At 40.2% G+C, this 15,772-nt stretch overlaps 1 long non-coding RNA gene across 1 annotated transcript in view; it reads left to right on the top strand.

The window, feature by feature from the left end:
* Positions 1–1,975: 1,975 nt before the first annotated feature.
* The window catches only part of LOC143861897 (uncharacterized), a 46,793-nt gene continuing 32,996 nt past the window's right edge, over positions 1,976–15,772 (top strand). The window contains exon 1 of the long non-coding RNA XR_013240064.1: positions 1,976–3,003. This is a non-coding gene — a long non-coding RNA (uncharacterized LOC143861897). The remainder of the gene's footprint in view (positions 3,004–15,772) is intronic.

The raw sequence follows: 15,772 nt of genomic DNA on the forward strand, positions 1-15,772 counted from the left end.
CGCCCTTTTTTATTTTCAAATTTCTTACTGTCGCGGTCGACCGGCCCCATGGCGGTCTCCTGGCAAGGGCTACATGTTTGCTCAAAAAATTTGGCTCATGAATCTCTTCGCGGTCTACCGACCCACGACGGTCGCCCGCCCAAACCCATGACAGAATGGTTATGTTGAAACAGAACCCATTCTGCGGTTGCTTGGCTTGACCTGGTCGACCGGCCCGCTATTTTTCAGTAAGTGCTGGAATTCCAGCAAGCTTGCCGCGGTCGCCCGGGACACCCCCGGTCGACCAGCCCTGTATGAAATTCCATTTTTACTTTATAGTTCAGGAGTTTTTTGGCCATGGTCTTTAGGTGTGTGTATTGTTTTCAAAGAAGTAAAAAGTTAAGTATGAAAACCATCTGAAAACCTATTGAAAGTGAAATTTTACATAAAATCAAGAGGACTCTAAATACAATCTAAAAATATATACCATGAGTCTTCTTGGATTGCATCAGCTCCTTTGCACTTCCTTGGACTTCTTCGGCTTGAGTGAACATCTTCAACTTGATATGGCTCATGTGACTTCTCCTCCAATCTTCAATGCATGTTGAATGGTACATGAGGTGTCACCATGGCATGTTCAGCTCCAAGCTCCTTCTTGGCACTTGTTAGAAACTTGTGGGATCTTCATATTTGAGTTTCTTAACTTGAACATCTTCAAATGAGGATGTCTTCACTGTAGGTGTAGGCTCTTGGTTCTTTTGCTTCTTGATCCACAAGTCATGTGTTGAAATGAATTGTGTAATTGCGATTATGACATGAAATCCTGTAAACAACCCAACACCTCAAAGCAACACATCAGTCCATAAATACTAATCAATTTAGTTTGCTAACATCAAAACAAGAAGGTAAGGTGAATGATTAACCCATGGAAACCCTTGGGTTTACAAGGGTGATTCCAGAAGATGAAGAAACTCTTGGCTTGCTTCTATAAATAGAGGAAAAGTACAACTTTTCTGGTGAGAGAAAGAAAAGTTTTCTACTATTGTTGTGGTGTGAGAAAGGAAAAGCCAACCAAGGGTGTGTCTCATAATTTTCGTGTGATTTGTTTCACTTTTTCTTTGTGAGATTAAGGTTCACACAAGAAGCCTTAAAGTGTTGTGTGATATTGTTCACAGTACGATCTGGTTGATATTGGTCCACAGTTCGATCTTGTGAGATTACGTTCCACAAGAAAGTTATACAGCCCGATTTGCGTAGCCAGAATGACTCGAACCTTTGCCTTCAAAGTGTTTGGTAGGTGCACACCAACACTCAGTTGCTGTTCTTGGAGACGGTTCGATCGTCATATCCTTGCACCGGAATATGTCCGAATAATGTCTCAAGCGAAGCGTTCGAGGACGTAGAACAACTCTACAAATGTTGAGGATTATCTATACTCGGTTTGATCTTTTCACTTTTCTCTAAGTTCATATTATTGCAGTTTTCATTTTATAGTTTTTCCCTATTTGCACCAACATAATTCACAAATTTTGATAGATGTGCAAGGCTTGTTAGAAGGGATTTGCTAGGGACGATCACAAAAGGCATTTTTGCAGATGGGCTGTTGCATGTGAGAGCAGCCACGCCATTTTGTGGATGTGCTGCTGCATGTGAGAGCAGCCACCTCAGTTGAATTAAATGAATAAGACAAAATCAGAGTCCGTGTGGCTGCCTCACATGCAACAACCCATCCGCGAAATGCCTTCTTCGGTTGTCCCTAGCAAATCCCAAGTTCGAAATTGCTACTGATCTTGGTGTTATGAGCATTACCAAACATCAATATTTTATTTTAATTAAATCTACAGCAAGAGAGTCACTAGGAATTTCTCAAAACTTGATACAAGAAAAAAAGGGACATGGAATGGGGCATAAGAAATGGAGGAATAGTTTTAGATTCCAAACCAATTTAGGACTAATAGCTCTGATGACTAGTTGAGCTCATTGTGAGAGTAAGCAGCCTAATTATTGGACCAAACTGTTATATGAAAATAGGAGACGTTGGGGGATTGGTAAACATGATGGGATATTGCATGTGGAATAGTCCTATAGTCTAGTCACTTGGCTGAGAGACCAGATCATACCTTGGTCTCTACTTTTGCTAATTTCATAGGTAGTTCGGGCGGATTAAGCTAGGGATTCATGCTCATCACAAATGCTTTGAAGGAAAAAATATCAAATCCATATAAAATCAGATAGAGCATGAATCTCCTACTTAAGAAAACTCTGAGAGGCTTCTAACACGCCATAAACAATGGGTTTAGAAGAGGCAGATATTAATGCATATAAAATGAAAAAGAAAAATCAAAGATTCAAGCCATTTCAATTACGTTTCTAACAAATACATAATTTAGACCAGGTATCAATCAAATTATGCAAATATTAAAGTATCACATACAGTTAAAATACTTAAAGCAAATAGAAATTGAAAAAAAGGATTACCGCTTAAATTCACAAAAACTGAGAGTTATCGTGATCATGATCAATGCAACTAGTACCTTTCAAATTCACAAAACATCTTTTACAAAATTATAAAATTTTTAAGAGCCCATTTCTTTGTATTGCTTTGCTTATCTATTGGTGAGGGCTGCAATGGTCTGCATTGCGATAACAATGACAGTAATCAAAGGCTTTGATCTTTTGCCATAACAATGACAGAGAATCGTAAATTCCAAATGATTTAGTCCCACATCAAAATTAAACTAATTTCTTCCCACTTTCGTGCCTTCAAAAAGGCCCTAAGCCAATGAATTCGGGGAGAGCAATTTCTTGCTCAAAAATTCTCCCAAAAAGGAATTTCTCATGTTTTGAATTCAAGAGGTTAGAAATCACTGGAGGAGACTGGAATCCAACTGTAATTCTAGGCGGAGAATTTTCATAGGAGAATTTGGGCCATAAAGGTTTTCTCGACCTCCTCCAATGTATTCCTGGCTAGACTACCGTGAGGATTGGCACCCCTGAAAAGCAAGAAGATCATCGTTCTTTGAGGTATTCATCTGTTCATTGTCCGTAATTTTCAATTTTCTTTCTGCTGATTAGTTAGAAGAATAAAGAGGGGGAGAAGCCTCGGAAATTAGAGTTCTAAGAACCCTAAATTCCAAGGTCTTTCCCCAATTTCATTAGGCTTATTTTCATTTGCTCCAAAGTTCTTTACTTCTTTTGATCATCATGGTTTCTTTTCTGAAATCTTCCTACAACTCATGATAATTAGGGGTGAAAATCTCTAATTCCCATGAATGATCTAGGAAAAGAAATTGAAAATAGACAAATAAAAAAAGAATTAGAGATTTTCAGTTGACAAGATTCATTTGATGAGTAGTAAAGTCTTGTGCGATTTGCCCAATAATTTACTATCGCAAAATCTCAAAAAAACTAGAAATCTGGGATTTCTTAATTTCAGAAACACGAATCCAAAATTCCAGTGACTTAATCTTTAAAAAAATGACAACATGAGTTCTAGAGACAAGGATTCCCGGGTGAGAATGGTGCCTAACACTTTCCATTCTCATAACCAAGCCGCGAATCCACACTTTGGTGATGAGATTGCCTTTTAACAGACTCATTTAGGGTCCTTGGCCTTCTCCTAGGTGTTGACTCTGGCCACTCCCACCAGATTAAGATCTGAGTGGGGGATATACTGTAATTTCCTTTTCGATTTTAGAATTAGAGAGCAAAATACACTCAAAAATTCAAAATCCATTAAACAAATTGATTTCTGCCAAACTCGAGCAATGGGGCCGTTTCCACAAATGTGTGTGTGTGTGTGTGAAGAAGGCAAGGAAAAAAGAAACTGTAGTGGGGATCTTCGTTTTCCTAAAACTTCGACTAAGATGAAAAACTACAAAGAAAATAAAAACTTATTGAAAAGAGAGATACGTGGGGAAATCCTGTTCATGCAAATAAGTTAGAATGTTCTCCTTCTATTCCACTATAAATGAAAACCTAAATCCAAAACTCGGGAAAACATTATTCGTGCAAAGAAGTTAGTGTTCTCCTTCTATTCCACTGTCAATTAAAACCCAAATCCAAAACTGGACAACTCCCTTCCCATCACACGTTTCTTCTCTTTTAAGAAGAAACTAAAGTATCTAAAACAAAAAAAATCTACCCTCTTATTTTCCACCAATGAATGCCTTCCTACTAAAAAGAAAACTAAACCTAATTAAGAAATCTACTATATGTATTTACCTCCTACGCCACATTTTTTTTTGGTCTTGTGTGTTAGAAAAGTAAATGAAGATCACAAAAACGACACTCTTTATGTTTGCTTCTTTGGATGGTTCCCTATATTAGCAACTTCTTTCTGTCTTTCCTTTCCACTAGGTGTTGGTCATACTTAGCAAAATTACCTGCAACTAATGTAATTTCCTAAACTATTAGATCCTCCTTTCCACGTAACCTAGTTGCCATCTAGAATAGAACTTAACTATGTTAGTGAAATAAATGGCAAGTTTTCTGCCGTTGAAGACAACTTGCCTCAGACAAATTTGGTTATGGCATCTTGCCTTAGCCATAGAGTTAAAGATGGTAAGTTGGTTGTCTCACCACATGGCAAGGAATCTGCATATGGAAATAAGGCTATCTCTACACATGGAAAGGAGCATCAAAATGGCAGCCAAGTCCTCTCTCCCAATGTCTGCCATAAATCATGAGATCCCAAGATCTCTTCAATTGGCAAATATGCCCATAGTAAACAACACTAATTACTCTTCCTTTTTTCCTTTAAGATTCTTTCTAAAATGTATTACACATGTTTCCTTTACAAGTTGTACGTGAGGATACTAATTGAGAATGTAATATCCCTCACTGTACCTATAAATACAATATACAATCCATCCTCCCATGCTAAGCAGGCAACGTGGAGTTCTTTTCTAAAATCAATAGTCTCTGTCTTACATAGTATCAGAAGATAATCAAGTTTGATTATCTCAATCCTTCTCTGTGTCTCTCCCGTAGCTCTCTCTGTTCTTCTTCTTCTCCACTCTTCTCTCCCATTGCATCTCTACAATTCTTTTCTTCCTTCTCTCCCCTCATTATGACATCAAACATGGACCAAAGTTCTCTTGCAGAAGACTTTCCATCAAACACTAATTCTCCTAGGGAAGTCACAACAACTCCTCTCTCCACCAAGATTGCACCCATGGCCATGCCCACTCTTACACCCCTCTCTAACTTCTCAACACTAGCGTCGGTCAACTTGACCGTTCGAACTACCTTCTTTGGAGAAGCTAGTTGCTACCTATCCTACACAGTCAAGACCTTTTGAAACTTGTTGGTGGCTCCTACCCACCTCCCCCTGAATTCCTTTCTTCTAATGATACCTCATTTAACCCGTATTATCTTCTTTTGTTTCGCTATGATCAACTTCTCATCAGTTGGATCAATGGTACTCTTACAGAATCTGTTCTTGCACAGGTTGTGAATCTTAACACCTTTCAAGAAGTTTGGGGCACTCTTGAACAGAAGTTCTCAGCCAACTCTGCGAGTCGTATTATACAACTCCGCAATCAACTCTACAAACTCTGTCGAGGAAATCTCTCTATTCCTGAATATCTCCAACACGCAAAATCGACCGCAGATGCTTTGCCCATTATTCGCCAACCTGTGTCGGACTTGGGTCTCGCCATCTATACTATCAATAATCTTGGCCCTGACTTCAAATCTCTTGTTACGGCCATCACGGTTCTTCCTCAACCACCAACATTTGCAGAACTCACCTCCATACTTCTTAACCATGAGTCTCGCCTCGAGCATAACACCCATGTTGCCTTCATAGCCCAACACTCCAATACTTGTGGATGTGGTCGTGGCAGAGGACGGCAATCTGATCGTGGTCGTGCCCGCTCCGGTGGACGCTCTTATCCTTTCAATGGTACTCCTCGCCCTTTCCCTGGCATCCTTGTTGCTGCTCCATCTGATCCCAATCGATGTCAGATATGTCATCGTCATGGTCATGAAGCATTCCAATGTTATCAGAGTTTTAATCAGAACTTTCAACCATCTAATCTCCCTCAAACCTTTGCCGCCATGTCACTTGAAAACAATGATCAGCAATGGTTTCCCGACACCGGCGCAACGAACCACATGACTTCTGATCTGCAGTCTCTCACCTGTCCCTCTGACTACTAGGGTAATGACCATATTCTTGTTGTTAATGGCTCTCCCTTACCTATCACTCATACAAGATCCCGTATAAGATCCCGTATAAGGCGTTAATAAGATCCCGTATAAGAGCTATTATAAGTGCCCTATTAAGGACCGCAAATTGGGGAAAGTTCTTCACGCCGGACCGAGTGAAGGAGGGCTTTACCCAATCGTCACTGCCTCGTCTCCTCATGCCTTCGTTAGTGTTCGTGCTACTGCTGATGTTTGGCATCACCGCCTTGGTCATCTGCATCCGCAGATCCTGCAGGCCCTCATTAAAAATCGCAGTGTTTTTCTCTCTAGTTCTATTTCTAATAAATCTCTGTGTTCTCATTGTATGGATGGAAAGATGTCTTGTCTCCCTTTTTCTTTATCTAAACGATGTACTACGACCCCCTTAGAACTAGTGCATTCCGATCTTTGGGGGCCCTCTCCTATCTCTTCTAAATCTGGATATCGTTTTTATTTTCTATTAATTGATGATTACTCACGCTTCTCATGGTTATATCCACTTGTACGTAAAAATGATACTCTTGCCTGTTTTGTTCATTTTAAACGTATGGTTGAAGTGGCTACATCCCAACCCCTTAAGGCCTTACAGACTGATGGGGGTGGGGAATATAACGGTCAATCCTTTGTAAAATTTCTAGATGATCATGGTATTTATCATAGAATCACATGCCCGCACACTCCCCAACAAAATGGTATTGCTGAAAGGAAACATCGTCATATAGTTGAGATGGGATTAGCTATGCTTCACCATACTAACCTCCCCCAAACCTTTTGGGTTGAGGCCTTTCAGACAATGGTTTACTTGATTAATCGACTTCCCACTCCCACTCTTGATGGTCTATCACCATTTGAGGTTCTCTTTGGCAGCCTGCCCACTTATACTCACCTTCGCACTTTTGGGTGTGCATGTTACCCTTATCTGGTTCCCTACAACCAGCATAAGCTTGACTATCATACCCGTCAATGTGTCTTTATCGGTTACAGTGCCAATCACAAAGGATATAAGTGCCTCGAACCCCTCAACTTGCGTCTATTCATTCTCGTCATGTTCTCTTTGATGAACATCTTTTTCCATCTATCCCACCTTCCTCCACTTTGATTCCTAACAGTTCTCATCCAATTATCCTTCATGGTCTTCCGTCATTTTCCACATCATCTTCGCACCCCTCAGCAGCCTCTACCTATTCGCTCTTCTGTCTCCCCTTCCCATACTTCACCCATACATACATCTCCTAACCAATCTCCTCCCTTAGAAGATTCTCCATCCCCTCCTCCTATTCCATCCTTACCCATGGTTTCCACTCATCCTACACATCCTATGATTACCAGACTTAAAGATGGAATTCGCAAACCCAAAGCTCCTGTCTCCACCAAGTACCCCATCCCGTCGTGCTATAGCACCCTTTTCGTACCATCCACTTCATCGAACCCGACCACTTATACGGAGGCCTCCAAATCCTTACATTGGCATCAAGCCATGGTGGATGAATTTAATGCTCTGATACGCAACCACACTTGGGATCTTGTTCCCCTTTCAATGGCTCGCAATGTTGTTGGGTGTAAGTGGGTTTATAAAACCAAAAGGCGTGCAGATGGCTCCATTGAACTGCACAAAGCAGGACTAGTTGCCAAGGGTTTTCACCAGCAGCCTGGGCTCGACTTTGTTGAAACCTTCAGCCCTGTAGTCAAAGCTCCTACCATTCGTATGGTTTTGTCACTTGCATGTACTTTTCAATGGCCGGTTCAACAGTTGGATGTGCGTAACGCCTTTCTTCACGGGAATCTAATGGAAGAAGTCTTCATGGCCCAACCCCCGGGTTTTATTGATCTAAATCAGCCTCATCATGTTTGTCGACTTCAAAAGGCCATCTAGTTGGTCTCAAGCAGGCCCCTCGGGCGTGGTTCCATCGCTTCAGCTCTGTACTTCTCGAGCATGGCTTTCGATGTTGTTCATCTGACACCTCTCTTTTCGTGCAGTTTACCTCCTCTGGGTGTGTGTTGTTACTTTATATGTTGATGATATAATTGTCACCGGCAGTGATCTAGTTGATATCCATTCCTTGATCACATATCTATCTCGACACTTCGACATGAAGAATCTTGGTGCTCTTAGCTATTTCCTCGCCATGGAAGTTATCCGCACACCCACTTCAATCCAGCTTACACAAACCAAGTATACACTTGATCTTCTCGATCGGGCCTCCATGCTTGGGGCAAAGCCGCTCACTACACCTGTCTCTCCTGGCTCCAAGATGTCTCGTACTCAGGGCACTCGTCTCACTGACCCGACATTCTATCGCAGCATAGTTGGTGCTCTTCAATATCTCACCATGACACGTCCTCATATTTCGTATGCGGTCAACCAAGTTTGTCAATTTATGCACTCTCCTACTGTTGTTCACTACAAGGCTGTCAAGCGCATTCTTCGCTATCTCAAGGGTTCTCATGGCCTTGGACTTAACCTTCGTCCTATCACGACCCCCTCCCTTGTTGCTTATTCGGATGCCGATTGGGCAGGATTTCCTGATGATTGTCGATCTACGACCGGTAGTTGCATCTTTTTTGGTCCAAATCTTATAACATGGTGTTCTTGGAAACAGCCAACAGTTTCTCGTTCTAGTGCTGAAGCGGAATACCGAGCTCTTGCAGCCACCACGACCGATTTATGTTGGCTCCAATTCTTACTCCGTGATTTGGGCATCTTTGTTTGGTCTCCACCTCTTCTACATTGTGATAATGTTAGTGCCACCTACCTTGTTGCAAACCCTATTCTTCATGCCCGTACAAAACATATTGAAGTGGACTATCACTTTGTATGGGAGCGTGCTGCTCGTGAAGCCTTGTCTGTTCAATTTGTAAAAGTAAAAACCAACTAGCCGATGCGTTCACAAAAGGACTTTCGTCTAAGAGGTACCTATGGTTACGAGACAAACTCACCCTCGCTAAACCCCCAGTGCGTTTGAAGGAGGGTGTTAATGAAATAGATGGCAAGTCTTCTGCCGTTGAAGACAACTCGCCTCAGACAAATTTGGTTATGGCTTCTTGCCTTAGCCATAGAGTTAAAGATGGTAAGTTGGTTGTCTCACCACATGGCAAGGAATCTGCATATGGAAATAAGGCTATCTCTACACATGGAAAGGAGCATCAAAATGGCAGCCAAGTCCTCTCTCCCAATGTTTGCCATAAATCATGAGATCCCAAGAGCTCTTCAATTGGCAAATATGCCCATAATAAACAACACTAATTACTCTTCCTTTATTCCTTTAAGATTCTTTCTAAAATGTATTACACATGTTTCCTTTACAAGTTGTACGTGAGGATACTAATTGAGAATGTAATATCCCTCACGTCTAATGTACCTATAAATACAATATACAATCCATCCTCCCATGCTAAGCAGGCAACGTGGAGTTCTTTTCTAAAATCAATAGTCTCTTTGTCTTACAAACTATAACAAGAAGTTGCCCACCATAGCAGCCGAATGTTGCTTATGATAGGATGATACCCGGCCTCAACTCAACTCAACTAAGCCTTTGTCCCAATAGAAACGTTCAAGTCCAAAATAGAAACAAGCTATGTGTTTTCGGCTCTCCAATACAGAAATGAATCTGCACCCTGCACATCCAAAGCAGAAAATGTTGGCCAGGAGCTTTACACCTGCACACTTGGCAATCTTTCACCCTTGCACACTTTAGCACTCTTCTACACTTGGCACTACTGACATGGGCGTTACAACTAGCCCATTTTTTCTTTCTTTCTTTCTTTCTTTTTTTGTCACGCGGGGCCCAATTGGGTCCCTTGTTCTATACCCACGTAACTAGGTCCAGTCCTTCTGTTGCGCCTGTGAACCCCTTTATCTGCCCAACCAATAGTTGGTGGTGGTGGCGATATCCTGTGTGCGAAGGACTTGAGATCAAACTTGGGTGTTGTGATCAATAGACACAAAGCTGATGATGTTTTTTTAAAATTGACTTTTATTAATAGCGAAAGAGGTCTATGAGGCGGACAAGTTGTCCTCAAAATGGGTGCGGGATTGTAACCCAGCACACCTACATGAGTTAGAGGTCTAGATACATAGTAATAGATTAACCATCGCCATTCCCCACATTCATAGATTGGGTTTGAATGGCCAACGTATCCAACAATACCACCTCTTTTGCTAATTGTAGACACCCCATTTTGACCGGGCCCTAAACCTCCTTGTGTAATAAGAAACCCTACCAAATCACTGAATTAGGACCCCAAATTTCACCCTAAGCTAGGTTAGAGTCCCACCAACGTCCCCGCAAAATTTCATTGAAATCTGAGTTGATTTGCCTAGCGAACGAGCCGAGTTCTAATCGTAGTGTAAATGCAGAAGAGGGGTGATTTATCTTGAAGAGGTCATGGCTGGGTCCGAATGGGACACGATTCGGTAGTGCGCCCATCAATTTTTCCGTCCAATGGTGCGCCCATCAATTGGTAGTGCGGATATCAACACACAAATATTCCTATAAATAGCAATTTAAATCATTTTCTTTGGGGCTTCTCATTTTAGAAAAATGCAGAGAGAGAGAATACAGAACCCAAACCAATCTCTCTTCATCTTCTCCGACGGATTTGGCCGGATTCCGATCATCAGGGTTATGGATCCAATCATTGAAGCCGTAGCCTATTCTCCTTTTCCGATCGTTTTTTCCGGTAGAGTTTGTCGGATTCTGGCCGAAAATTCTGACAAGATTTCAAGATCAGGTCATTTCTTTTTCTTTAGCAGCACAGGTCTGGCCACATGTGCCTAAATTCAGTTTTTGAGGAAAGATCTCTTCATTTCACTTTCTCTTCATAGAGAATCCTTTTGGATTTAGATATTGGTAGTCATTGGAGTTCAGATTTTTCGATCTTGCCTTGTTTTGAAAGAGTTTAATTGATTTGGCCAAGGTAATCTCGAGTGAAGTGAAGGTGTAGAAAATAGATCTGTGCAGAGGAGAGTGAAAATCTGCTAAGAGAGAAATTGAGGGAAAAATCAGAGCGCAAGGAGGAAGATCTGATTTTTCAGAGAGAGAGCATGAGAAATTCTTCAAAACCCTAACCCCCGTTCTTCTTCTCCTTCTCCGGCCATGCTCCGGCTGATCTCTGGCCAAGATCCAGCTAGCATATTCCTTTTATTCTTCTTCCTTGACCTTCCTTTGAGCTACAAATCTCTTTTGCTCCTCTACAAAAACCCTAGATCCAAGTTTTTAACCCTAGCTATAAACCCTAAGGCTTTAGATCATACCTTTCACACCCTAACTTTCATCTCATCTTCTCTGGTTCCCTTGCCGAAGCTCCGACCGTTTGCTCTTTTGATTCAAGCCTTTCATTTTCCTTTCCTATTTCTGTTCTTATCATGAAACCTGTTTTCTTTTAGCCCTAAACCCTAGATCCGAACTCTACTCTTGGATTTAACCTTAAGAACCATGGATCTAATCCTTAAAGTCTTGAATTTAACAACATCTTCATCATATCAGACAATCTTTGTTGGAATCTAGCATTCTCTACAACTTCAATGGGTTTCATCAAATTTGAGAATGATTGAAGCATTTCACTTCCAAAGGAGGAGGAGGATAGCATTGGTAAGTCAATCAGTCTATAAGGTGAATTCCTTCTCTGCAATTGAAGAGCAAAAAGGTAACTGATCTTAATTTTCTTTAAACTCTGTTCCTTTTGATTCTTTTATTTTTTTTCTTTAAGATAAAACAAATAAATTATTGATTTAAGTGACCTGTGTGTTTTGCTTCTTTTTAGAATTTCGTTATGTGTCATTGTGTTGAGTAATAATTGCCTTGGATTTATTGTTCACAATTATTATTATTATTTCATAAAATCTCTCAAAATCTCGGATAGCTTTACAATTACTGAGGAATGCAGTGGAAATTTAGCTCGAAGTTCTGTTTTGCAAAAACGGAAGAGATGTTAGTATAACTATAGCCTGCTGAATGCATTGTAATCTATTTGCCTTTGTTCATTCATTGGGATATAATGTTTGTCCAGTCATGTTTTGGTTGTTGACGAATGCTATCTTGGTTTCCATTTTATCTCTTGGATATTGAAGTTTATATTCGAGTAGCATAATATCTGGTTTATGGCTTATACGGTCATGGAGATTCTTGAAAACATGATTTGGACTAATTTTGATTGATTGAAATGTGTTTTATTGGCTCTCATGTTTTGGAATTCTTGGATTCAATGAAAGGGATAATTCGTAGTAAAATTTGTGGTCGTTTCTTACAATTTGTCATTGGTAGAATCTTGGTCATGATTGTCAAGTGGGGTTTACAAATTTCATAAACATTATCCCATCAGTCACCATCACTAAGGCCATCTCATCACTAATCTACAGCCATCATCCCCATATCCTCTTACATAGCCATCTCTCATATGATTTTCCCCATTTTCCACCACTCTCTTCCCTGGCCAGCACCTCATCGCTACCACCATTGGCTAACACCATCCATCTCCACCACCCAGCTCCCCTATTGCCACCGTCTCCACCTTGCTCTGACCCATTTTCTTATTTAAACCCTCGCTTCTCCATTCCAAAACCCATCACCGTCTTCTACAGATTCCATCCCAACCAGCCCCAAACCCATTTCATTTTTACACCCATTTGCAGCCACCATCATTTCCATGAACTCTATTCTCCACTATTAAACCAACTTCCACTAGATCCATTACCTCACCCGCATCTATTCCCATCTACATCAGCCTATTCCACTTTAATCCAAACCCATATCTGTCTTGTCTCATTTGCTTTGTGGGAATGATATCAGCCTGGTTATGTATTGGTTGTTTGACTTGAGCTTATTTTTCCCCTTCATTTGGCTTATAAATGTTTAGATCACTAAATAATGTGAACCCACCATCCCTGATCAAACCAAAGCATAGGGAGGGACCTACCGGTTCACATTCTGTGTCGGCAAGGAGATGGTGCCGCTGTTGTATATCATAATGTCTCCCATTCTATAATATGGGTTATAATGGAGTAGGCTTAATATGAATGTTGTGATGGGAGTGTGGCTATTGCCATTATTCACACCCTCTTGATATTGGCAGCCCTCACCCCTCTTGATAGTGGCAACCCTTACATCCTTGATAGTGGCAGCCTTTACACCATTGAAAATGGCAGCCCTCACACCCTTAATTTTGGCAGCCCACACCCTTATTTCAATAGCAGCCTCATGCTCCCAATCATTTACAATTAGGAATACAGGTTACTTTTGAATGGATATAATGTATCTTGTGTTGTCTCAATGATCGAGGTTCAGTGCTTGAAGTACTTATAGGTCAATTGGATAGGGCCAATCTAGTACAATTACTAAGATAGAGTGATATCTGTATTTTTCTTTTATGGTATAAGTTCAGCTTGCTCTGTTTGTTAAGGTTATGTTAATTTTTGAATGTGTGTTGGAGAAGGGAGATAAAAGGCTTTAGTACAAGTGTTGAAATATAGTAGTGTGAATATCAACTTGTTGTATTTGTTGTACTTGGCTTCTAAATTTCCGTCCATGAAGATTTAAGGGACTCAACTTGTGTCTACATTCCATGTTAATTACATGAGAATTATCTTTTGTTTCCCTCAACAGGGCAATTGTATAGTAAGTTTCTTTGAGGTTGAAGTTACTAGTTGTGTATGTGTAATTAGAGAATTATGTTTATGGCATGTGTAAACCCCAAAATTGTTTGGAGTATTTTCATTGACAGTGTAATGGAGGTTAAGGTCTAAGTTGTTTATGTCTGTCTACATGATTGAGGAAAATATTGTCTTCATGGCTCGTGTGAACTCAAGTTACTGATGATAGGTACAACCATTAGAATTGTTTTTTTTAGGAAGCATTTATAACTCTTTAGTTATTTCAATCTGGAAATGGTATTTGGGTTAAGGGTTACTTGTTGTGCATGACTAAAGGGATGCTTCATCACTCATATGCTGAATTTTTGAAACTATACTTATAATCTTTAAGTCATGTGTTGTGAACTTATGAAATGTGGCATATATGTTGAAGCTAGACTTATGCTTAATTTGGGAAGCCCATAGTCATATTTATAGGAATTTTGCCTGTAGAACTGTAATAAAAATGTGAAATCATAAGCATGTCTTTTCTTCAATGTTAGTTCTCATGTTTTAGTGGTTTGGTTGGACTTAAGGCTGTGGTCACATACCATTTGGTCTCTCATATAGGAGATTTGTTTGGATCTTTAATCTTTTTTACAGATTTCAAAGGATAGATGATAAATTAGGTATGTGCAAATGATAGAATGTAACTCTGATAATAACATCGCTCTTCGGTTCATCATTTTGTTAATCAGGTTCCAATCACATCTGGTAGATTGTGGTTCTTTATGTAGGATACAATGTGTGACTTATCCATATATGGTATAATTTGATATTTGGCATTAGTTGTTCATGTATCTTGTCAGTTGTTAAACTTTAAGGTCATTTTGTATGTGTATGATATTAATGTCACTCTCAAGATGTGATAATATAGACGCCAATTGATAGTCTAATCTTTAGCTTAAGAAGTTGATTCTCATTGCAAGGGCGATGAAGGTGGTAGCCTTAGCCCATCATTAGAGGACTTGCTCAGTCCAAGTAGCACTCCCCTCTTTTACTTAAAAGACTTGCCTAGTCTTAGATATTCTTACCTTAAGCCATTAGATTTTTTTAGCTCCCTCATTGCAAGGGCAATGAAAGAGTCATCTTGAGCCCACCCTTTTAAGAGACAGGCTATGTCTCACGTAGGAAAATTCAGACCCTTTGGAGACAGGCTTTGTCTCATTAGTGAGTCAACCCATATGAGACTACCTCGAGTCTCATAAGCTGCACCTCATTAGAAGACTAACTTAGTCTTTTATTTGCTTAACCCTATTCTATCATTGCAAGGGTGATGATAAGGATACTTGGAGCCCTCCATAGGAGACATGCATTGTCTTATTAGTAATAGTGGTTTCTTCTTCTTCTAGAAAACATGTTTTGTCTAGTTAACACCCCCTCTTAGGGTTACCAGTTTAGGAGTCTGTCCATTAGCATAAGAGCATGTCCTTAGTTAGAGAGTCAGTCTTTCAGGAGTTTGTCCTACCGTCATCGGGAGCTAGGATTCTATCCAACCTTTCAAGTCATGTGATTCTGTCCAATCCTTGCAAGGCATAGGATTTTGTCCAACCCTTGTAGAGTCGTGATTCTATCCAACCCCCCGCCGCCCCGCAAAGTATAGGATTCTGTCCAACCTTTGCGGGATATTAGAAGTTTGTCCTACCCTTTGATGATATGAATCTATCATCTTGAGTAAAAAAATAAAATAAAAACACTTGAAAAACATCTGAAAAATTAAACATTTGAAAAGTCATAAGTCATTAGGAGAGTAGCTAGGAAAGTCGGTTTCCGAACTACGTTGGCTTGATCCCCTTCCAGGAGGTACGTAGGCAGCTTGGGATCCATATTCCAGGTCCAGTCAAACCTTTCAAAATAAACATTTCAAACCTTCCAAAAATACAAAAATTCTTTAAACAAATTTTTTACACCCGGTTTTCGAAAAAATCTTCCCCTAAATTTAAAAGTTTGTCGTAGATGTTTGGGATGTCTTAG

Source organism: Tasmannia lanceolata, unplaced genomic scaffold (genome assembly GCF_043159265.1).
Source record: "Tasmannia lanceolata isolate RefF3 unplaced genomic scaffold, GAP_Taslan_0.1 ptg000003l, whole genome shotgun sequence".
Taxonomy (NCBI): domain Eukaryota; kingdom Viridiplantae; phylum Streptophyta; class Magnoliopsida; order Canellales; family Winteraceae; genus Tasmannia; species Tasmannia lanceolata.